Here is a 24,156-nt window from a genome sequence, read left to right on the forward strand (position 1 = left end):
GAATGTGTCAAAAGGGGTCATAGGTCATCTTGTGAGCCCTTTCGACCTATATAAATGACTCCAATAGATATAATATAGTAAAAATAATTATATATATATATATATAGATTATAAAAATAATAACATAATATATTATTATATATTAATAACATAAGTCATAATATTAATAATATAATATGGATTATAATTTACATATGATAATAATAATAATAATAATAATATATTATAGATTATAATTTATATATGATAATAATAATAATATGTATTAATAACATATATATATATATAATATTACGTTATTATATTTAATAAAAATATAGTAAAAATAATAATATATATTATATTTATAGATAATAATAATAATAACATATTATATTATTATATAATATATAGATTATATATTATTTTATATATAACAGTTATGTTATTATATTATATATTTATAGATTATATATTATATCTTTACATATTTCATAACTCATATTAGTTATATCACTTACAAATTCGTTTTTCCCTCTAATTTTTGTGCCTTTTCCCTCCAATTTTTATGCTGCCGGTATCGGATATTGGATCTCATATTAGATATCCGATATGAGATCCGATATCTGATATGAGATCGGATATCCGATATGATAAGACTTGAGCCTTACTTTCTAGGTTTGGTACCTAGATAGGTGAAAAAAAGTCAGAGCGGATTTTTAAGTGCTTTTAGACATGTTAAAACTCTATTTTTTTCACATCGCCACTTTTTGGCACACCATGATCTTGCACATACCCCACATTTAATTTCCTATAGATTCTATTCTTACAACTTCTTGATATAAGGTTGATAACATGTTCAACTTTTTATGTCAAGTTGAGTAACCCCAATTTTTTAATTTTTCATTACCACTTAAGGCCATTGCTAAATATACCATGATCATGGACATAACTAGGTAAAATGATAGAGAATGAGAGAGGAGTAAAGAAAAAGAAATAAAGGGAGAAATAGAGAAATGGTTTATGGCTTGTGGTTTAGGGTTTGAGATGTGTGCGTGCGCGCACACGTGCATGCGTGCATGCATGCATGAGAGAGAGAGAGAGAGAGAGAGAGAGAGAGAGAGAGAGAGAGAGAGAGAGAGAGAGAGAGAGAGAGAGAGAGAGATTGATTTCAATGTTGAACATCTAACACATCATAAATAAGTTTGACATTCCCAACCTATTTTAATGTTAAACATTTGGCGCATGCTAAATAAATATGGCATTCCCAACCTAAGGCTTGGCACACCAAGCAATATAGTTTGCACGATATACTATGTACACCCTATATGATACATGTGGCCATATGCTTTTTGGAGGACCAAAAAGGTGAGTGAAATATGTTTGGTCCCCATCTTTGTGTACTTACCCCCTTTTCTTTCAAATTATTTTATGCATTGATTCATGTACTTGAAATTTTGTAAGTTGAAGTCTATTATCACTTTGAAAGATGACACCTATTATAAAAATATAAATTTTGTGCTCAATATTAAGTAAAAGATGATCTTACAAGTTAAATTTAAATAAATTATAATAAGATTTTTTTTTACTTCCTCTTTTCTACTTCCCAACATGCCAAAATAATTAAAAATATTTTAAAGCACCAACTTCATAAACTAGAGTTTAGTTTATAAATCAAGTCACACATTCATGAAATTTCTCATGTTTCATATATGAATGCGTGATAGGGAAAATCTCAATATCAAGATGATACGTAAGATGTCTATCAAAATGCGCACAAAAGAACCTATTCACCTCCATCATATTTATTATTGAATCAATTAAGATGGTCTTTACACTCAACATTTAGGACTTTGCTAACTCAACCTTTGATTGGGTTCTTCTAAGTCAAACCCCTTGAATGGTATAGAATAGTTGACTAATAAATTTCCTCTTACTTGTTAATCAATTGGAGATTTCAAATTTATAATTATTCTTTTATATTTAGATTTCTTTTTAATTTCATATGCATTTAAATAACTAAATCCCCAAGGTTGCTAGATTTTGTAAACTTTGAAGCTTAAATTCTAAAGCCAAGCTACACATTGCAATGTTCACAAGATTATTCAATTTAAAATATTCTTAAAAAATCTTAGTAGCACCCATGGAATATTTTTAGGAAGGACCTCCATGAGACTACAAGTAGAACATATGTTAATATGTAGATTGTAGGAACCAAGAAATGACGCTTGCTCAACCTCCATAGGTTTAATTGAAATATCAAAGATTATGGTCTCCTTTTCATATAATCAATAGAGAAAACAAGGTGAACCATGCACCCAAATTAATTAGTTATGCATGTATGCAATAAGGGTTATTCATGTTTCAAGTATGTAGAACCCTCATCCACTAACATACATGGTTCCATGCACATTGAATACAAGAAACCTTTGAATGTCAAGATATGTTCTAGAGTGCTTCATTAAATTTTAAAGAAAAATTGAAGGCATTCTTAAAAATATCATTTGCACCCCACTACCATTATTTGAGGCATTTTGTCAAATAATTCGCATTTCTTGTCTATGGCCACATTGGTCACTAGGTTCTTAGTCAACCCCTTTAGTGGGTAGGATTAATTATAAGTAGAGATGTTAATGAAAGCATTCCAACATGTAGTGAATTCACCTCTAGGAAGAAAAAAAATCTATCCCTTTAGAATTTAAAGCATATTCTAAGAAAATTAGTTTTAATTCTTAAATAAAATTAAGTACATATTGAATGTTGTTTAAGACCCTGGTATAACATGTCACACAAAAATGTGTTAAGTTAGTTTAAAACAACTAGTAGAAAGGGATATGAAGCTTATTATTTAAATATTTAAAACGTAAGTTTTAATTTCATTGTCACATATCACAAGACTGAACTAGGTCAATCCTAGGTCACTCAAAGTGATCCTTGTGGTAAAAGATACTTTTGAGGTACGAGAAAATTTGCCCAAGGATGAACTGGGGTGGAATAATAATGAATGAATTGCAAGACTTCTTAAATAATGTGCGAATGGTGTAAATAATGGTTGATAGAAACTAGGGTTGAACTTCTAACACAAAATTATAATGCTGATGGATATGTTACTACATTAAGATATCATATATGCAAGCAGAAATCTAAATGAAACACGATATAGATATGCAATCAAGTGTATTTTTTATCAATTTTGATGTGATTATAATTCACTATTCCCTATACTAGTTTTCAATTTTTATAACTAGAATTGTATTTCACATGCTTCATTTAAACATGTTCATTATTTAGTTATTAATTTTTTTGAAATTTTAATATCAAAACAATGTTTTATGATGCACCTAAATCTGATCCAAGCTTTTTTATGGTCCACATCCACTCTACTTAAACATCACACTCTTAAACAATTAAATGATCACTAACAATAATACTCCACATCTCTCCTAATAAATTATAAATTATCAGCTCACTTTTATTAACAACTCCTATAAAGATCTTGCATTTGTTGCGTTCTCCGAGGCGACATCATTCTGAGGTATTTAGTCAAACAGTCAATGTCCCTACTTCCACATTTTACATAGAAATTTATCAAAATAATCAGTATTGTGTTTAGAATCTTACCTTAACGAGCAATGAACTACATCCCTGTTTGACAAAAACTACATCCGAGGAAAAAGCGTTCTAATACCAGTTTGAGGACATCTTTGATCGAGCTTAGCAATGGAGAAGTTCCCCTTGCTTTCTTGCTGAGAGTTTTCCCGCTTCGTTATATTTTCAAAATGTTCTTTATACTACCGATGTTCTTCATATCTTAATGAAAGTTTTCATATGGTAACCTTCAAACTGTAATGAAACTCTGGTTCTTGACATTTTTGCAACGCAATTGAAAGTTTTCTATTACCAAGTTTTTTAGAGCTTTCCTGTCCGCTTGCAATTCCATAATGTTGAATACCAAGTTACAAACAAATGTTTCAGGATTCTTCATATATATATATATATATTTCTCTTTTAAATGCGTCGGGTAAACTTTTGAACGTGACCGGTAGTGCTGGTGCGACACGCCTACCGGTACCACGGGGACGGGGGAGACTAGAACCCGTGACCATATCTTCACAATCTAATAAGATTTTTCACCCTTTTCCTCCGCTTCTGTAATAAGATTGGCAATGTCATGATTGATCTATAATTTGTAAATCCGTTTTGCAAGAATTGGGATTCAGAAATCTAAAACATAGCTGCTATAGGGAATTGTTATCAGATGAGGTAGATATAACTAATGATTTGATCAGTTCAGGTTTCTGAAAGGGAATCTTTCAGCAAGCTCTGGTCCGTGCGTGTGTGCCTGTCTTACTCATAAGCAATTTCACAGGCAAAAGAATCTGATCATCGTGAGAAAACTTTTTATCAAAAACATTTTAGTGCTTAAATTCGCGTTTTTATGTGGATGAACTTGTGGCTTACATAATATGTGAGATTCAATACTTTATATACGATATTATGAAATGAACTCTGTAAACTTTGCTTTCCTAAAAATTTCTAGGAATATGAATTGATAAATATTTGAACATCCATTTACCTCAATGGCTTTTCCAGTAAAGGGAAACAGTTACAGAGAAACAAATTTGCATGAAAATTAATAAAATGTTGTACAAAGAAAACGTGCAACTCCAAACCAAATCAGCGACAAGTATTTTCAATTCCATGGCCCAGCTTTAGGATATATCATTTGATAGATCAAACGATTATTAAAAAATGAATGCTTTTAATTCTGCTTTTCTTAAACTTATTCGGAATGCGAATCGACAAATATTTGAACATGCATTTAGAGGATGCCGAGTGCCTCTGGTTTTGCACATAACGGAAAAGTTAATTAAGGAACAAATTTGAATGAAAAATAATCAGTTGTACAAAGAAAACATGAATATATCATTTGAAAGATCAAACAATCTTTGTATATCGAATGAATGCTTTTAACTCTGCTTTCCTACAACTTCCTTAGAAAATTAATTAATTTTTTTTGGAACTGCTGAGTGACTCAGGTTTGCATTTACTTCGATGTCTTTTCCAGTGACTGTTGAGTGCCTCAGGTTTTGCTCAAAAGGGAAACAGTTATTGAGGAACAAATGTGTACACAATCAAGTACACAGAAAACGCGATCTCCAAAACAACTTTGTGACAGGTAGTGCAAATGATGATACATACTTCCAGCCAAAATTATGAAAGAGTAATTTAAAGATTAAAAGATATCCTACAGCTGAAATCTACGAGGATGACGCAAGATTAAAATATCTCCTAGATCTGATTCCCACCGCGGAGGCGAAGGATAAGTTCGAGAGTGATATCCTTCTGAATGCCGTACTCAGCAAGCGTCTTCCCATCTTCCAGTCTTCCAATCTTTCGAGCAAAATACAGTTTCTGTTCAACTGCAGGAATTCCCTCTTTCTCCTCAATTTTATGCTTGACATTGTCAATTGTAGACCAGCTTTCAACTTCAAGAGTGATGATCTTTCCTGTTACGGTCTTTACAGAAATCTGCATACCACTACGAGGTCCAGAAATCCGCATACCACTACGAGGTCCAGAAATCCGCATACCGCTACGAGGGCGAGGCGTGGATTGTAAGATTTTGCAACCTAATGCGGCAAAATAAATTAAGAATCTGCTAAAAGAATGAAGTCAGATTGCAGATCAAAAAACAGAGTAAACAGAGCTGATAAAATCAAAAAATCTCATATTCATTGATTACAAGCTGTATATATTTATACAATATTAAGTCACCGTAGAAACTGAAATTGATCGGCGGTTCTGCAACAGTGAGTGGCAGTTCTCCATAAATCATGGATCAAACTCCATGTGTAAACGGTGATTGAAATCAGGGCTACGATGCCTACAGCAGTTTGCATGAGAAGAAACTACCCTACACACATGATTTATGGTAGAAGAATAGGCATATATTAATGCAATGTTGAGATCTTATTAGTGAGAGTAAATACGGAGAAAGCATGCGGATCATGAACACAACAGAAGTTGTCCGCAAATAACTGCAGTCTATCACATGGATTTCTTCACAATGCCGCAATCCGCCAGAGTTCTTTAATCCTGTGACTCTTCTTTGTGAAAAATCTAATTATTGCAGTCACTGATTATTAATCTTCTATCATAAATTATTATTAAACTGCTGAAAATAAATTCCTAGCTAATATCGAAAAATAACACAACTACAACTTCACTTATAAAATACGAAAATAAATGCGCAACACAATGAACACAATATTTTTGGACAAATTGTCTCTGAAAAAACCTCTAAGGGAAAACCAGTTCTACAGATGAGGAATTATATTAAACTTCAGCAAATCAAGAGATACAAAATTCCTTGCCTCTCACTGGCAGAACTCCGACAACCTCCTAATTTCTCCCGCTGATATTCTCCACTGCTATCCCCATGCTAACACTACGCCCTTGCTAACACTGCAAATGTTTCTTCAAATGACCCAATAACCTCCTTTTATACTACTCTTGTTGGTAAACCAACGGCCGAGATTGAATCAAACCAACGGCTGAGATTAAGACAACTCAACAGCTAATAATAGAATTGGTTGCAAGGTGTCCAAAAAGGAATTACTAAAATTAGTAAATAATTATTCTTACAATAACCATTTACTAATTCTTGGCAAGTGGACAAACAGCTGTCCAAACTACCCATAACTAATGCTGCTATATATAGATAAGGACGAACAGTTGTCCAAGCTACCCATAAATACTACTGCTATTTCTGGGTCAGAAATAACAGCTGTCCAACTAACAATAATTAACATTCTCCACGAAGCTGAAGGACAAAGAATAGATTAGATTCCTTCTGAATGCCGTAATGAGCGATCATCCTCCCATTTTCCAGCTGCTTTCCAACAAAAACTAAATTCTGCTGATCAATTGGAATGCCCTGCTTTTCTTGAATCTTTGCCTTCAAATTGTAAATTGTATCTGAGCTCTCAACCTTAAGAGTAATTATTTTATCTGTTAAAGTTTTCACAAAGATATGCATACCTCCATGAAGGCAGAGAACCAGGTGAAGCGTGGAATCTTTCTGGATGTTATAACCAGACAACACCCTCTCATCGTGTAATATCTTGCCAGAAAAGATCAGTCTCTGTTGATCTACACGAATTCCCTCCTTTTCTTGAATCTTTGCCTTAATCTCACCAGTGGTGTGAGAAGCCTCAACCTCTAGGCTGATTACTCTGCCGCTCAAAGACTTGACAAAGATTTGCATCCCTCTCATCAGATGAATATGAGATTCTCTGTTAAAATTGTAATCAACAATTTTGTTGCCATCTTGCAATTGATTTCTAGCAAATATCAATCTCTGTTGTTAAGGGGAAATCTTTCCACAGAATGTTCTCACAGATGTCTGCATGGTGGAAGAGATTGAATAATTCAGAGCTAGAAATTCTTGGCGGAATGAAATTTGCTTCTATGAAATTCAGAGCAATGAATAACATACTTATTTGAGGTGAGTTATAACGCCTTGGCCCAATTTAGAACTTGATTTACGTTATATATACCCGTCACAAACAGTTTACATCATTGAAGAAAGATATTTGCATCTCTAAATAACCAAACAAGAGACACAATGCATCATAGTTCTTGTCTAACGCATAATGGTTGTAGAGGTGTAGATGAGTGAGAATCTAAATTAACATTGCAAATGCATTAATTTTTACTTAGAAATGCACTTGTGATCTTATAAGATTGCTCATATTTTGTTGTTAAATTCTCATCTTAGAAATGTGCTTGTGATTTGATAGGATGGCTCACACTTTGTTGTTAAGTTCTCGTGCTATATTATTATATCTTTGGGCATTTAAGCCCAAGAATAAGAGGCCAAAGTCTCCAATATGACACTAAGTACTTAATATCATACTACAATCAATACATATGCTTTAGACACTATTTTTAATCATTAGCACTGGACAAAAACTAGGATAGAGATAGAGATAGAGATAAATAACAGTATACAACAATAACAACATAAACATATATGCAGAGGAAAAAAAAAAGATAGATAATATAGAGGAGGAGGAGGAAGGGAGATAAAATAGTAAGATAGAGTGATACCAACATAAGTTGTGTGTGTGTGAGAGAGAGAATTAAATATAATGATTTTTCTTAATAAAACAAATAGTCAAAATAAAATCATTGTTATAATGAAAAATTAAAATATATTATATTTTAATTAATGAAACTAAGAATTTAATTTTTATATTAAAACTCACATTTCTATAAGAAAAAATGAAATGTATTGAAATATAAAAATATTTTATAAGTAAAACTAATTCTTTAATTTTACAATTAGAGAAGGTTTACTATTTAATGTTTTGTATTTCCAAAATTTTCATAAAATTAAGTAATTTTTAATTATGAAATAATATCTACATAATTTAATATGTACATTTGTAAATAATAAATAGATGTAATACATATAAATTTGGTGTAATAAATAAGAAATAAACTATTTAATCTTAGTACATAGTTTATAAAAACTTAATAATAATTTATATATCTTTTAGAATTGAATTATTTCTTTTGTGTGGTTATTTATTTATTATTTTTTTGATATAAAATATAATTATTAATTTAACATTAAAATATATATTTAAGTTTTAAATTTATTTAAACTAAATGATAAATTGTTTAAATAAAAAATAATAATAATAAATGATATAATTTATAAATTGTAACACTTATCAATTATACATATTACAAACACTATTATAAAATATAATTAAAAAATAATATTGTTTAATTTATTTTTATAAAAGTAAAATAATAGTAATAATTTAACTACTTTTATTAAAAAAGCAAAGTTTTAAAAAAATTAGAAATTCAAATAAAAAGATATAACATATTGAAATTATATTAAAAAGATATATATATATATATCTTATGCATTACATGAAGTTTTAGGAACAAGTTATATCAAATAGTAAAAAATAAACGTCAATGTAAAACTAATAATAAATATATTTAAAATAAGAAATTAAAAATATTTAATAGATCGTGATAATTAATATTGATGAGGTGGAAGATAAAATGATTGAAAAAAAAAAATCTTATCTACTTGTCACAAATGTGGAAAAGATAAAGTTGTAATTAATACATTCATTAATTAATGCAAGATGAAGTTGTTAGAAAATATTTATATTTTTTGTTGAAGACAATTAATTTTCTCCCCTACCAAAAATAGTATAGATCAATAGAATGGATGAAAAATATGATTTATAAAATAGTGAAAAATTAGAAAAAGCTATAAACATTTAAAATCTCATATAATCTTTTAAATTCTTTGATTTGATTGGTTAGTGTTAATGTCATATTTGCATTGACATGAATGCATAAGTATTCCTACCTTGGTAGGAACTAAATATACAAGTTGCCAAATACTCATCTCATATTTTAGGGCTCTCGTATATAGGGAGGACCCTTCTGTTAGACAAATAACCATAGAAAAGAAGAAATCCATTTATCATAATAATATTAATAAATCATTTTTTATTAATTTTATAATTACTTTGATAAAAAAAATCGGCTAATTAAATAAATTAATAAAATATTTGATGTGAATATTGATGTTAACAAGTATATGTTATTGCTTAGACTCTATATAAATTTGTAAAGCTAGTTTCAAATTCTATGTGAACTTAAAAATCTATTGTGGTACAAACTTGAGCGTTGCATGGTCAATGATTTTGAACTATTGAAAGTATCAATTTTTGCAAATTATTTATTTTAATATTTAAATAAATTTCATAAGTATTTGAGGTGAATTTATTTGATCATTACACTCAAGTTCTTTTTGGATATCTAGATGGATTGTTGCTCTCAACAAATATTCAAAGACATGTATTAATGTCCAAATAGTCTATAAGTGGATAAATCTATCTCTTAGATAATTGAATGTCGTGTTAACATGATTTTAAGTTGTAAGAACTCACTTCTCGTAATTTTTTCTTACTCTCTTGAACTTTCTAACACATTGAGTTTCTTTGAATACCAATACAGAGGAACATGCCACACATATGCATAAATTTGACCATTATAATTAGTGGGAAGCGAGAAGAAAATAAGTTTTCATTAAGGTTCATTTGATTTTAAGTGGCATAGAAATGAAGATGGATAAAGAAATGATAACATCAAAGTAAGAAATGTGTATTTAAGCACATGTTAATGAGATGCATTAAACGTAGGGTGAATGGTGAAAGTTGTAAAATGATTGCAAATGAGAGTACATTGAGATGGATAGGAATTGGATGTGAGACAAACCTATCATAGAGTGCCACAAACTTTATTAATTTATAATTGTATTAAATACATTATCCTATGGTTGGTGACAGATTAAATGGAAAAGGACATGGACATGCAAATTTGATGCATGAGCATCCAATGTGTAAGAGCAATCTTGCGTCACTCAAGAAAAATATTATTTAGTTTTTCAATAAGGGCTATTTTTGCACAAGGTTACTAATCTGTTGGTAAGTTTACTATGTTGTCCTAAAGTATTGAGGACTAACAAGTAGGTAGACCAATAGACTTAGTCATCGATGGTGTTTTCATTACTGACAACACAAGAAAATAGATCTATCTAGTAGATTGGTATGTTTGTACATAGAAACCGAGAGTATAAAAACTAAAGTGGGAGTAATATACCCACTAGCTTTTTATAGTAGATAAAAGATTACCTAGTTAATAGCTACAATTGTTCTTTCTAAGAACACATTTGAATATGAATGGCGATAATATGTTAGAATTATATTAAGCATGTGAAATCTACCTTGTGAGAGGATTTACAACACTCCTAGTAGGTATTTTGTTAAAGGATTTACAAATGCTTACAATAAAGCATAGTTGGTTAAGGGTTACAAATAAATGCAATGGTAAGAATACAAACTAAATGGTTGATCTAAAGAATGACACACTTTGCCTTGTAGATATGTTGTTCTTGATCCTTGGAGATCCTCTAGTCTCTAGCTTTTGCCTTGGATTTTCCTATGATCACTTTGTATAACCTTTCTCTCATTCTTATTCCTTTCTCTTAGTAGAAACTTGTCTGTTGTTCGATTTCTTAGATTTGTGACTCACTTTAGCTCTCACTTTGTTCAACACAACATCAACAACAACACACTTCAAGTGTACACTTCCTATTTTCACTTAACTGATTTTGGGCACCAAAACAACATTCAAAAATCTCGCTCAAACTATGTATTCAAAAATTAAACTACAAATACAGGTTAGTCACATAACACTCATGACTGCCTATGAGTAGGTACTTAGACTAGTAGGCTTGCTAGTTTACCTAGAGTCCCATGATATATCTTTTGACCTTTTTATCTATGAGCACTCTATCATGGAAGCCTATCACATTATACTTCCTTTCTGTCCTTCTATCATGTCACATCAATGGTGACTCATCATACTTACTTTCCAGTTGTGACTTCTCATTATGCCCTTGTGCTTGTTTGACTCATCACAACTGCTCACTTGATTGGACCAATATAAGATTCTATTGGTGGACATTCTAACTTCAAGTCTTTTGCCTCACTTTTCTAGTAGTTGCTAATCATTAAAACTACTAAGTGTGTGATGTAAAGTATTAGTCATCGCCTTTCTTCGGTCATCATGCCAATTTGACTGATAGGTCCAACAATCTCCCCCTTTGGCATTGATGGAAAAAACTTCGACCATCTTGGACCTTCTTTGACAAAACCTTTTATCTTAGTTCTTTTCTCATTCTTCTCTTCGACTAATTGGTGGAATTCTTTATGACAGTGTGGACTTAGTGAAAAACCACTGAGACTTCCCCTAAGTGTAGTCTCTTCATTCTTCTACATTTTGAACTTCTTTATTCATCTCCACTTGTTGGGATTGGTTTTATTTCTCTATTTGTTTTGACATCAACTCCACCCTTCACCATTTTCCTTACTTCACCTTAATATTTTTTGAAATTTGCCCTTTTTGGCCTTACTTTCTTCTCCACCTTTATCTTTCTATATCTTCTCATTTTTCTTTGTTCTTTTTCTCTTCTCCCTCTTTTTGTCAACAATGATAGAGGGTAAAATCTTGCGTGTCAAATGCAATATATCTTCTCCTCCTTTTTCTTTGCATTACAACTTGTCAACCACCTCTTTATGTCAAGCACCAACACTTTCAAGTTGCACCTTCCATGAATCCTTGATTTGTGAGAGCAAGTGTCTCATTGCAAATATCTACCATATGTTCTTCTATACCATCTAGAGTATTGACTAATGGCCTAGAGATCAAGATGTATGCATCCTTTATATGATCTTGAATAATACCTTCGAGGGGTGATAAGAAACATTGAAGTTCTAAGAGCTTGAGAGCTCTTTTTTCATGCTCAACCCTTAGTCTGTGAACCAAGTTAATGGTTTCTTAAGCCTTTGTTGTATATTTTGATGCCGAACTTGTGACTGATTTTAAAAGTCCTAATGACATGTTGAATCTCCTATCGATTTTTTGCATGCTTCTGCTCAAGATCATCTATAAAGGGACTCGGGTCAAAGACCTTTTGTAGCACAAGGGTAATGGCTTTTGAAGCCTCGATCACTTCATCCTTGACTTGTGCTAGAGTAACCTTTCTAAGCTCAATCACCTCCATCGCATTTATTATTGAATCAATCAAGATGATCTATAAAAACAATATTTAGGGATTGTTTGACTCATTCTTTGTTTGGGTTCTTCTAATCAAGCCCCTTGAGTGGTATAGAATAGTTGACTAAGACATTTCCTATCACTTGTCAATCAATTGGAGATTTTTAATTTATAAGTATTTCTTAACATTTAGATTTTTTTTTAATTTCATATGCATTTAAATAACTAAATTTCAAATATTGCTAGTTTTTGTAAATTTTGAAGATTAGATTCTAAAGCTAAGGCACACATTGCAATGTCCATGAGATTGTTCAATTTAAAATCTCTAAAAAAACCTTAGTACCACTCATGGAATATTTTTAGGAAGGAACTCCATGAGACTACAAGTAGAATATATGCTAATATGTAATTTGTACAAACCAAGAAATCACACTCTCACAAATGCCATAGATTTAACTGAAATATCAATGATTGAGGTCTCCTTAATATAGTCAATAGAGGCAACAAGGTCAACTGCGTACCCATAATTATTAGTTGTGCATGTAATGCAATAAGGGTTTTTCATGGATTAAGTATCTAGAACCTTCATCCACTAACGTACATGGTTCCGTGCAGATTAAATATAAGAAAATCTTCAAATGTCAAGATATGTCCTAGAGAGCATTAAATTAAACATATTGAAGGCATTCTTAAAAATATCATTTGCAACCCACTACACTTATTTGAGGCATTTTGTTAAATAATTTGCATGATTTGTCTGTGCCCACATTGGTCATTATGTTCTTAAGTCAAACCCCTTTGATGGGTGGAATTAATTATAAATAGAGATGTTAACAAAAATATTCCAACATGTAGTTGGCCTCTAAGAAGATGAAAATATATCCCTTCAGAGTTTAAAGCATATTCTAACAAAATTAATTTTAATTCCTTAAAAAAATTAAGTACACAAATGTTGTTTAAAACCATGATATAACATGTCCAATTACTGCAGGAATGACCAATCTATTCATTTTTTTCCCCTTCCCTTCTCTATCTTCCTAGCAATCCTCCCAGTTTAGCCTTGGAGAAATCCTACTTAATTTCCTCTACAGAGTTTTCCCGCTCGGTTTCATTTTCAAACTGTTGAATACCACCGAAAGTTTTATAATTATCTTGTCTTCCCAATCTAATGAGATTTTTCATATGCTAATATTCACAATATAAAGAAGTTCTGGTCCTTGACATTGGCAACATAGTATTTTCTCTAGTAAAGCTTCAAAATCATTTTTGTGAGATTTTCCGGCCAGCTAACAAATGTTTTAGGATTCTTCATATTTTTCACCCTTTTCCTCCTCTTCTGCAACTTCATCCATTTCTGGAAATAACCAAGAATTGGCAATGTCATGATTGATCTATAATTTGTAAATCCGTTTTGCAAGAATTGGGATTCAGAAATCTAAAACATAGCTGCTATAGGGAATTGTTATCAGATGAGGTAGATATAACTAATGATTTAATCAGTTCATGTTTCTGAAAGGGAATCTTTCAGCAAGCTCTGGTCAACAAACACATCTATGTCTCTGCGTGTCTTAGGATGACTCGTAAGCAATTTCACAGGCAAATAAATCTGATCATCATAGAAAACTTTTTATCAAAAACATTTTAGTGCTTAAATTCGCGTTTTTATGTGGATGAACTTGTGCCTTCCAAAATATGTGATTCAATACTTGCATATGATATTATGAAATGAATTCTGTAAACTTTGCTTTCCTAAAATTTTCTAGGAATATGAATTGATAAATATTTGATCATCCATTTACCTTAATGGCTTTTCCAGTAAAGGGAAACGGTTGCTGAGAAACAAATTTGCGTGAAAATTAATAAAATGTTGTAAGAGAAAACGTGCAACTCCAAACCATGGCCCAGCTTTAGGATATATTATTTGATAGATCAAATGATTGTGGAAGAAATGAATGCTTTTAATTCTGTTTTTCTTAAACTTTTTAGGAATGTGAATCGACAAATATTTGAACATGCATTTACCGGATGCCGAGTGCCTCTGGTTAATTAAGAACAAATTTGCATGAAAAATAATCAGTTGTACAAAGAGAAAAAGAATATATCATTTGAAAGATCAAACAATCTTTGTATATCAAATGAATGCTTTTAACTCTGCTTTCCTAAAACTTTCTTGAAAATGAAATAATAAATTTTGGAACTGCTGAGTGCCTCGAGTTTTGCATTTACTTCAATGTCTTTCCGGTGACTGCTGAGTGCCTCATGTTTTGCTCAAGAGGGAAACAGTTATTTGAGGAACAAATGCGTATGAAAATCAATCAAATCTTGTACACAGAAAACGCGATCTCCAAAACAACTCTGTGGCAGGTACTTTCAATTTCATGGCCTAGCTTTTGCATCTGTCATTTGAAAGATCCTCAGGGCACTGCGAATGATGGTATATACTTCCAGCCAAAAGTATGATAGAATAATTTAAAGGTTAAAAGATATCCTACAACTAAAATCTACCAGGATGATGGAAGAAGAAATATTTCCTAGATCTGACTCCCACCGCGGAGGCGAAGGACAAGTTCCAGAGTGATATCTTTCTGAATGCCGTACTCAGCAAGCGTCTTCCCATCTTCCAGTCTTCCAATCTTTCGAGCAAAATACAGTTTCTGTTCAACTGCAGGAATTCCCTCTTTCTCCTCAATTTCATACATGACATTGTCAATTGTATACCAGCTTTCAACTTCAAGAGTGATGATCTTTCCTGTTACGGTCTTTACAGAAATCTGCATACCGCTACGAGGGCGAGGCGTGGATTTCTTCACAATGCCGTAATCCGCCAGAGTTCTTTCATCCTGCAATTCTTCTCCAGCATAGGTCAAAGTATGTTCCTTTGCAGAAATCCCTTCCTTATCACGAATCTTGGCCTTTACAGCTGCTATTGTGTCCGAGCTCTCAACTTCAAGTGAGATGATCTTTCTAATCGAATGCTTAACAGAAATCTGCATACCACCACGAGGGCGAAGAGTAGATTCCTTCACAATGCCGTAATCCGCCAGAGTTCTTTCATCCTGCAATTCTTCTCCAGCATACTTCAAAATATGTTTGTCTGGAAGAATCCCTTCCTTATCTTGAATCTTGCCCTTTACAGTTGCTATCGTGTCCGAGCTCTCAACTGCAAGTTTGAAGATCTTACATCTCCAATGCTTAAAAGATATCCGCGCTCCACCACAGAGCTGAAGGAGGAGGAATAGATTAGATTTCTTCTGAATGCCGTAATAAGCAACTGTCCTCCCATCTTCCAGCTGCTTTCCAACAAAAACCAAAATCTGCTGATCCGCAGGAATGCCCTGCTTTTCTTGAATCTTTGTCTTTAAATTGTGAATTGTATCTGAGCTCTCAACCTCAAGAGTAGTTATTTTACCAGTCAAAGTTTTCACAAAGATCTGCATACCTCCATGAAGGCAGATAACCAGGTGAAGAGTGGAATCTTTCTGGATGTTATAATCAGACAGCGCCCTCTCATCATGTAATATCTTGCCAGAAAAGACCAGTCTCTGTTGATCTGCAGGAATTCCCTCCTTTTCTTGAATCTTTGCCTTAATCTCGCCAGTGGTGTGAGAAGCCTCAACGTCCAGGCTGATTACTCTGCCGCTCAAAGCCTTGACAAAGATTTGCATCCCTCTCATTAGATGAACAGGGGATTCTCTTTTAAAATTGTAATCAGCAATTCTGCTGCCATCTTGCAATTGATTTCCAGCAAATATCAATCTCTGTTTATCAGGGGAAATCATTTCTCTGTCTTGAATCTTTCCACAAAATCTTCTCACAGATGTCTGCATGGTGGATAAAGTTGGCCAAGGAAAGAATGAATAATTCAGAGCAATTTATAACTTGATTTACGTTATATATGCCCATCACAAGCCAATACCTATTATCGTTGCAATTTGAATCATTGAAGAAAGATATAATATGGTTTATGATAATAAATAAATAATTAGCATATAAAATAGTATTAATAGATAAATTTGAGTTAAAATTATACTTTATTTGATTAAAAAATATCATATTTACATTAAAAAACAAAGTATTTGATTTAAAAGTTTATGATGATAGGTATATGTTATTGTTTTAGACTATAGACTTGTAAAGTTAGAAATTGTTTCAGATTCTATGTGAACTTAGAAATCTATTATGGTCTTAACACGAGTGTTGCATGGTCAAATTTAAGTGATGAAAATTTATTTTTGGTATATGAGTTTGAATAATATTTTTTAATTCTTTTTAGATAAATGGCTTAAGCCTTGATACATCATAAGTACATATACACATCCATGTATCAACTTTTAGTCTCAAGTTCAATTTTTCCACATTCCTTCTAGGTTGTTCCTCATCCTTCCCTCCTTTTGCCTCCAAAAAAGATCTGCATAATCTTAGTACTACATCTTGCACTTCTGTTACGGATAAAGTTCTTAAAAGTCATGAAACATGAATATAGAAAGGAAATAGAAATGAAATGTGAAGTGGTAAAAGAATATTCTAATACAAAAATAAAATATACATCTAAATCATCAAAAAATACATCTAATAGAGAGAAGTAGTCATTCCTCATTTGAGAAAACATATCTTAAGCATTGATCATCATTTAGTTACACCTAAGGGTATTATGTCAACTTAGTTACATTACAATACAATAGTAATAAACCTATAGTACTCTATTGGCTAATTTGGGACAAAGGACATTCCCCGACATTCCAAAAGTCCATCAAATCCAGACTAGATGATTCCATAACCTCCTAAATTGCCTCAAACTTCTTTTCAAGGCTATCCATACTACCTCAACAGATATGTTTATCCAATCATATTGTCTTGGGATGTGAGATGTACACAGTGGGTAAAAGTGAAAGAAATAACCCGTCATCTATCCTAGGATATTGAGACGTAAAATACAGTTGAAATTCTAAAATATCTAAACCATCCCTAATTTGGAAGGAATCCCTATATTGAAAATTTGACTACTTATGTTTGACTTTCTTCTATACCTATATTAGCTAATTCATTTTCTCTTTGATTGCCCTCCTAGTATATATGATTGATTGTGATCTTGTCAAAGGCCTGACATAGCGAGGAGGCTCTAGATCAAATTGTCTCTAGTCTCCAATTAATGAGGGATCTGAGGAGGAGACAACTATGCTATTGATGCCAGGGGTCCTTCTCTAAAGGCCACACTTTGCACATTGAGGTTAAAAGAGGCAGTGAATCATGGAATGTGGGTTTACACTGATGTGATTGAGGATAAGTCATCACAACATCCTAAGGATGACAATGGGGATGACCGGAGTGGAAGTAGAGTTTACATTGTGATGAGTGTTTACAGTTTGATATTTGGCTCACATGATTAGGACTTGCATCGAGTGCACAGTTGGTTTGTACCTAAGTTGGATTGTCTGAAGGATGATTGGGTAGGTATAGTGAAGGAGAGTGTGCTAAGATCTCCTATGGATTTTTTTGCTAACTTGATGTTCATGCTTCTACATCATCAGCATAGGTAGTTGGTGCCATGTTGTAGGTCATGATATTGGTTCTAATAATAGTACCAGCATGCAGTTGGTTCAGTGATGACATAGATATCACTTGTTTCTTATGGGATTCTAGTAGAGGCCCTAGTGTGTCTCCTAATTGCTTGAGGACAAACAATCTTGGGGAGGGATGATTGTAATGTCTTTATTTTTGGTGACCTTCTACAGATGATTGTGTCAATCCATTATGGTGACCCTCATGAGATGATATGATGATTAGAGGGTCTCAATTGTAGACTTACTATTTTTAGTAAGTCTATTTTTGGCAATTGCCATTTTTAGTAATGTAGTGGGTGGCTCTAGCAATTGCCATTTTTAGTAGCGCAGTGGGTGGCTCTGGTAGTTGGTCGTCATTTGTAGAGGATGTGGTTATTTATTGCATGAACTCATATTTATTAAGTAATTATTAAAGCCACATTATTATAATACCATGTATTATAATAATGTTATTAAAAGAGATTAATTAAAAGGAGTTGATTTGTGTTAGTAAAGTTTATGGAATTGAGTTCTTTTGGGAAACATTTTCCAATGAGGGAATATTATAAATATGAGCTCCTGTCATTGGAAAAAGCATCCAAATATTTGAATATCTTCTTGGCTTTTGTTGTCTTTGTGATATTTGAGCCCTTGTTAAGATATAAGGCTTTGGAGTTTCTGAAATGTGCTTTGATCCCATAGCCGAGGTATGGTGGATCAAATTCTAAATACTTTGCGAATCCTCGGTACTGTTATCTATTATTTATAAAGAAAAGTTGATTTTTGGAGATTTTCATTGAAGTTGGGAAGAGATCAATTAGAGTTTTACTCCATCAACTTGTGTCTACATTTTGACGATTTTCTTGTGCATTTCAAACTGCCATTTTCTCTAAGAAGGCTACATTTTGGCACTACTGACACTTGTAACCAATTTCCAAGGTGGAGACACTAGTATGGGAGGTTGGATGTGATTTTCCCAGTGCCTATGATTCATTTTTTGGAGGTCTCTAGCCATTCTTTCATACATGTGATTAGAATTTGGACCAACCTACGTATGAATATTTGGGGCATGCAATTTAAATCCTGAAAGACACACACTGCATAGAGGTTGCAGGAGAAACTATTTGGAGTTGTGATTTGTCTTTAGACTAGGGATTTTCATTTCTAGTGTCCTACAATCATACTAGAGAGAGTTACAAGCTATTCCTTGGATTTTGTTTCAGGTTGAGAGGTTAGCATTCACTTTACATATGACAAGGTTTGCATTCTGGAGTCTAGCATTATAGTCATTTGCTGCTACAATCAATGACTAGGTTCCAATTCATATATAGATTTTGAATGTTGTTATTATATTTCCCAAATAAACATTTAAGTCACTGAACCTACTTAATTGGAATAAACTCTTACTTTTATTTATTCCTTGTAGCACATTGTGAACAAGATAGTTAATAGTAAATAAAATTGCCCTTCTTATTCTTCTCTAAATTGACATTACATTGGGAGTTGGAAATTAAATGAGATTAATTGCTATCTAAAAACTTCATTAACAATGGAACACTCAGTAATTCAAACCAATATTAAAGTATACTTGCCAAATGTTTGACATTTTGCCAAACTATTAGTAAAGGGAAATTGATGTGTTTAGTTATAACATGTAGTGGGCTATTATAGTTTAATGTTCACAAGAGAGAGAGAGAGAGAGAGAGAGGAGAGAGAGGGAGAGAGATAAGGAAGGGGGAGAAGGGAAATAAGGAGAGAGTGAGAGAGGGGGAAAGATGGAGGAAAAGAGGGATATAGGATTTAGGGGTTAGGGTATAGATTTTAGAATTTATAGAAAGGGGGAGTGGAGGGAAAATGTGAAGAGGGTGAGAGTTAGAGAGGGGGATTAGAAAGAAAGGGAGAAATTTTTTTTGGATTACAACTTATGGTTATAAGTTTTAGGATTTAAAGCTTAGGTTTTAAGATTACAAATGGAGAGAGAGAGTTGGGGAAGAGGATGAGAAGGGAAATATGAAGAGAGTTAGTGAGGGGGGAAGAGATAAAGGGAGAAATGTTTTAATTTTTAAGGCTTATGATTATAGGGTTTAGGGATTAGATTTATGGTTTACGATTTTCACCCTCTTTCCCACATCTCCCTTTTTGTACTTTCTTTCTCTTTCCCCTTCTACCTTCCCCCTTCTCTCTTCCCTCTCCATGCCTCCTCTCCATCTCTCATCCATCACCCTCTCCCCTCCCCTCTACCTTCTATCCCCCTCTCTCTCATGAACCCCACTCCTTCCCTCCCCTTGAATTGTAAACTCTAAGCCCAAAACATTAAACCTTATAACCATAAACCCTTTACTAGTTTCCAAAACCTATAGCTACAAGCCATAAACTCTAAATCCTTTCTTTCCCCACTCTCCCTCTTTCTCTTATCCAACTCTTATTCACATGTCTCACTCCATCTCTTTTTGTAAACCCTAAAATTTATACCCTAAACCCTAAAAACTATAACCATTTAAGCTCTAAACCACACATCCTTTCTCTTCCCTCTCTTTCTCCCTCTCTCACTATTTCCATTCTCTCCCTCTTTCAGACCACTTCTCCCCCTCTCTCCCTAATGTATGGGAGGGAGAGAGGAGGAGAAAAAGAAGAAAAATGATAAAGAGATGACTAAGGAGCTCGAGAGAATGAGATGCATACATGGAGAGAGAGAGAGATTTCAATCTTGAACATTTGGCGCATGCAAAATAAGTTTGGCATTCCCAACTAAATGCTTGATACACTGAACAATATAGTTTGGGTCATATACAATATGCATCCTATATGACACATGTCATATGCTTTTTTGGGGACCAAAAAGGTTGAGTGAAATATTTTTGGTCCCCATCTTTGTGTATTTACCCTCTTTTCTTTCAAATTGTTTTATGCATTAATTCATATACTTGATTTCTAAGCTCAAGTCTATTATCACTTTGACAAATGATACCTATTATAAAAATATGAATTTCGTGCTCTGTTTTAAGTAAAAGGTGATCTTACTTTTAGTTTCAATAAATTATAATAAGAATATTATTTTTTCTTTTTCTTCCTCTTTTTTACTTCCCATCATGTCAAAATCATTGAAGATCGTATAAAACTCTAACTTATTAAATGTAGTGCCTCTCGTGGTTGCAGTCTATACCTTGTCTATTTTGATTTGAGAGATACTTGATAGTCTTATTTTATGTACCTTGAGATGACCTAAGGGTTGAATGTTATATTTTGATTTTAGTATCATAGATTCTATACTACTATTTTGTTCAGTTTATCATATTTTCATGTTGATGCCATTCGGAGATGTCATTAGGTCTATGATGATATCTGATTATTTGATATTTTGGCATATCTCTGATTCTGTTATGTGATGGATTTTATGTTATGGTGATTTACTTCATTTTGGTATCTTAATGCTTTATGTGAACGTGAGTGATGTAAATGGATTATTTAGATATAATTGAATAAATGGTTAAATTAGTTATTTAATGCATTTTTATTGCTTCAGCTATGATATTATATGAAATTGCACTTGATGGTGTGTTTTAGTGTGCAGGATTTATATCCCTGGTAGTGGTACATGGAGTTAGTGATTTAACTATTCATTTTTACCAATGTCATCCCTATATGGTCTACGTATCCTTATTTTAACTATTTAATTAAAACCTTTCAATGATTATTAAATCCAAACTCATCTGCATTATGTGATTAGACTAGTGAGCGTGTTTGTGCATTTAGAGGCTCGCATTGTTGTGAAAGTTGTTAAGGGTTTTTTTTTGTGATTTTGAGTTTTCGAGCTTTAAATCTTATTGAATTTAATTTTTGGTAGCTTTGCCTTAGGTGAATTCTCATTACGAGGAAAACCTAATTTTGTTTGGGTCAATTCGGAGTCTAGCTAGTCTAACTGGCTATTTGCCCTAATCAACTATTCACTTGAAAAGTGAATAAGTATTGAAAAAAGGATTTGTTTTCTCACTTTTCAATTTTATAGTTTAGAAATTGGAGAGCTTTTCTGAAATCCCCTTTCTGATGGTTTGGTTTTCTACTCGTTCTGAGAGCTGTGAGTGTGGGATTTTTGTGAGGTCAGTCTCATTGGATCTGGCTCAAGTAGACCTTTCTTTGCTATGATTTTTGGCAGTTTTGGTGAGCGTTTTATTTTATTGTGTGGGTTTCAGTTTCTACCCTTTTGTTGTCAGATAGGGCTTTCTCGTTTTCTTGTTCCTGCTACATTTCAACTTCTTTTTTTGGTAGTTGTTTCTCTGGAGGCTGAAAATTAGTGTTCTCCTCTGTTTCTATTTGTTAGTTCTGCCCAGTTGGTCAGGTATGAACATTTTCTCTATTTTTAGAATGGGGGTTTGGGGTTTCACTTTGTTATGCTAGTTATTTTTGCATACGGTGTCTGAACCCAAACATTATTGGATTTTTAGGGTTTTTGTACCCAAAGGCCAAATGGGTTTTAATTTTGAACTTTTCTAGTTTTTGGAGTTTTTACCTCATTTTGTGCACCGCCCTACTTTCTCAAGTTTTATTGGCATGAGTTTGGTTGTGGACCTGGATGATCTATTTGGATGTCAATCAGACCACTATTGCACTTTTATGTTGCATTGGGATGTGTGCCACATCCATCCTCCTGAGTTTGTTTTCGGTTGAGTGACTTCCTGCATTGTGTTCTCATCTAGTCCTTGTGTTAGGATCTTCATGATAGTTGTGTACTACACACGAGTACATGCACTTGCATTTGTTGGGTGACTTGCGAGGCTTGATCTTCCATGGCACTTCTAGAAGTTATGATCATTGGGGTTGGGTTGAGAATTTGCATGCCTACGAGCACTCATCATTGGATGAGCATGGGTACGGAAGGGTAGCATATGGAGGGGGCTTCTATCTCGTAGCTTGGTGATCATGGTGCCATAGATTGGAAAAGGGAGATTTAATTAAGTGATGACTAAATAAATCAATGAGTGGTAATAAAACTTAAGATAATGAAATTTTTTTTGTGCTTTAGCCTTCCATTAAGGGAGTTGAATCTGCATGATCCGAGCTTGGGATTGTTGATGCCAAGTGACTCTCCATGATGTCAGCCCCTACTTAGTAGCCTATTGAGTGTCTAACAAGGACTTGTAGTTTATGCATTATCTATGTTCTTGGTTTAGTCATCATACTATCTAGCGTGAGTGTTAGCCATGGACGTTTTCTTTATGTGTTTTTATGGTTGGATCATTATCTCCATCAGCACAATGGGAGTGGACCTATGGGTTCCACGTGGTTGGGAGGTGTAGCTACCTAAGCCACTATAGGGGATCAGTGTATAGAGACAGTCTGATATCCCAGTGTGACCATTGCTGGATGTTTTCACTTGGTACTTCAGGTTCCAAAGTATGCATTTTTGTGAGTTATTCTTTCATTGGAATGCTTGTATATCATGTTTAGATGATGTTAGTTATTGATGCATTTTCTTATTATGTTTATTAGCATATGTAGATGATGAGTTGATTTGTAGAATTATCTTATGCTTTACTTCTAGCATGTTAGATTTTCTTATGCTTATGTTGTATCACATTTTAGTAGTGATATCCTCATATGATAGTACCGACAATCTGATCAAGAATTTGGGATGTTACGTGTGGGGGATGGCTAGGGCCCACGATGGTCTTATGATGCTATTATGGTTGGGAGGAACCGTGTACTTAGTTTAGTTGTTCTGTTCATTGTGATGTTGCTTCAGTTTATTGTGATGTTGTTTTCGTACATTGCGATGTTTCTTTATGTAATTTTCCTTCTCTAATATATTAGATGGTTAGATTTCATCTTTTCGTCTTTTAGTTATTATTGAGTATCCTTGCCTCGAAATGTGGATCCGATACTCTCTCATGTGGAGGAATTCATTTTCTAGTTTTCATCCCTTAACATTTGTTGGTTCATTGTCTTGGATTCTCATGCAAAATTGTACTTTCTCACA

At 33.1% G+C, this 24,156-nt stretch overlaps 1 pseudogene; it reads right to left on the reverse strand.

Moving 5' to 3' along the window:
• Positions 1–5,067: 5,067 nt before the first annotated feature.
• LOC149578127 (uncharacterized) lies at positions 5,068–16,322 on the reverse strand (annotated as a pseudogene).
• Between the last annotated feature and the right edge of the window lie 7,834 nt (positions 16,323–24,156).

This window comes from Cupressus sempervirens, chromosome 1 (assembly GCF_028749045.1).
Source record: "Cupressus sempervirens isolate cs-2001-9-10 chromosome 1, ASM2874904v1, whole genome shotgun sequence".
Taxonomy (NCBI): domain Eukaryota; kingdom Viridiplantae; phylum Streptophyta; class Pinopsida; order Cupressales; family Cupressaceae; genus Cupressus; species Cupressus sempervirens.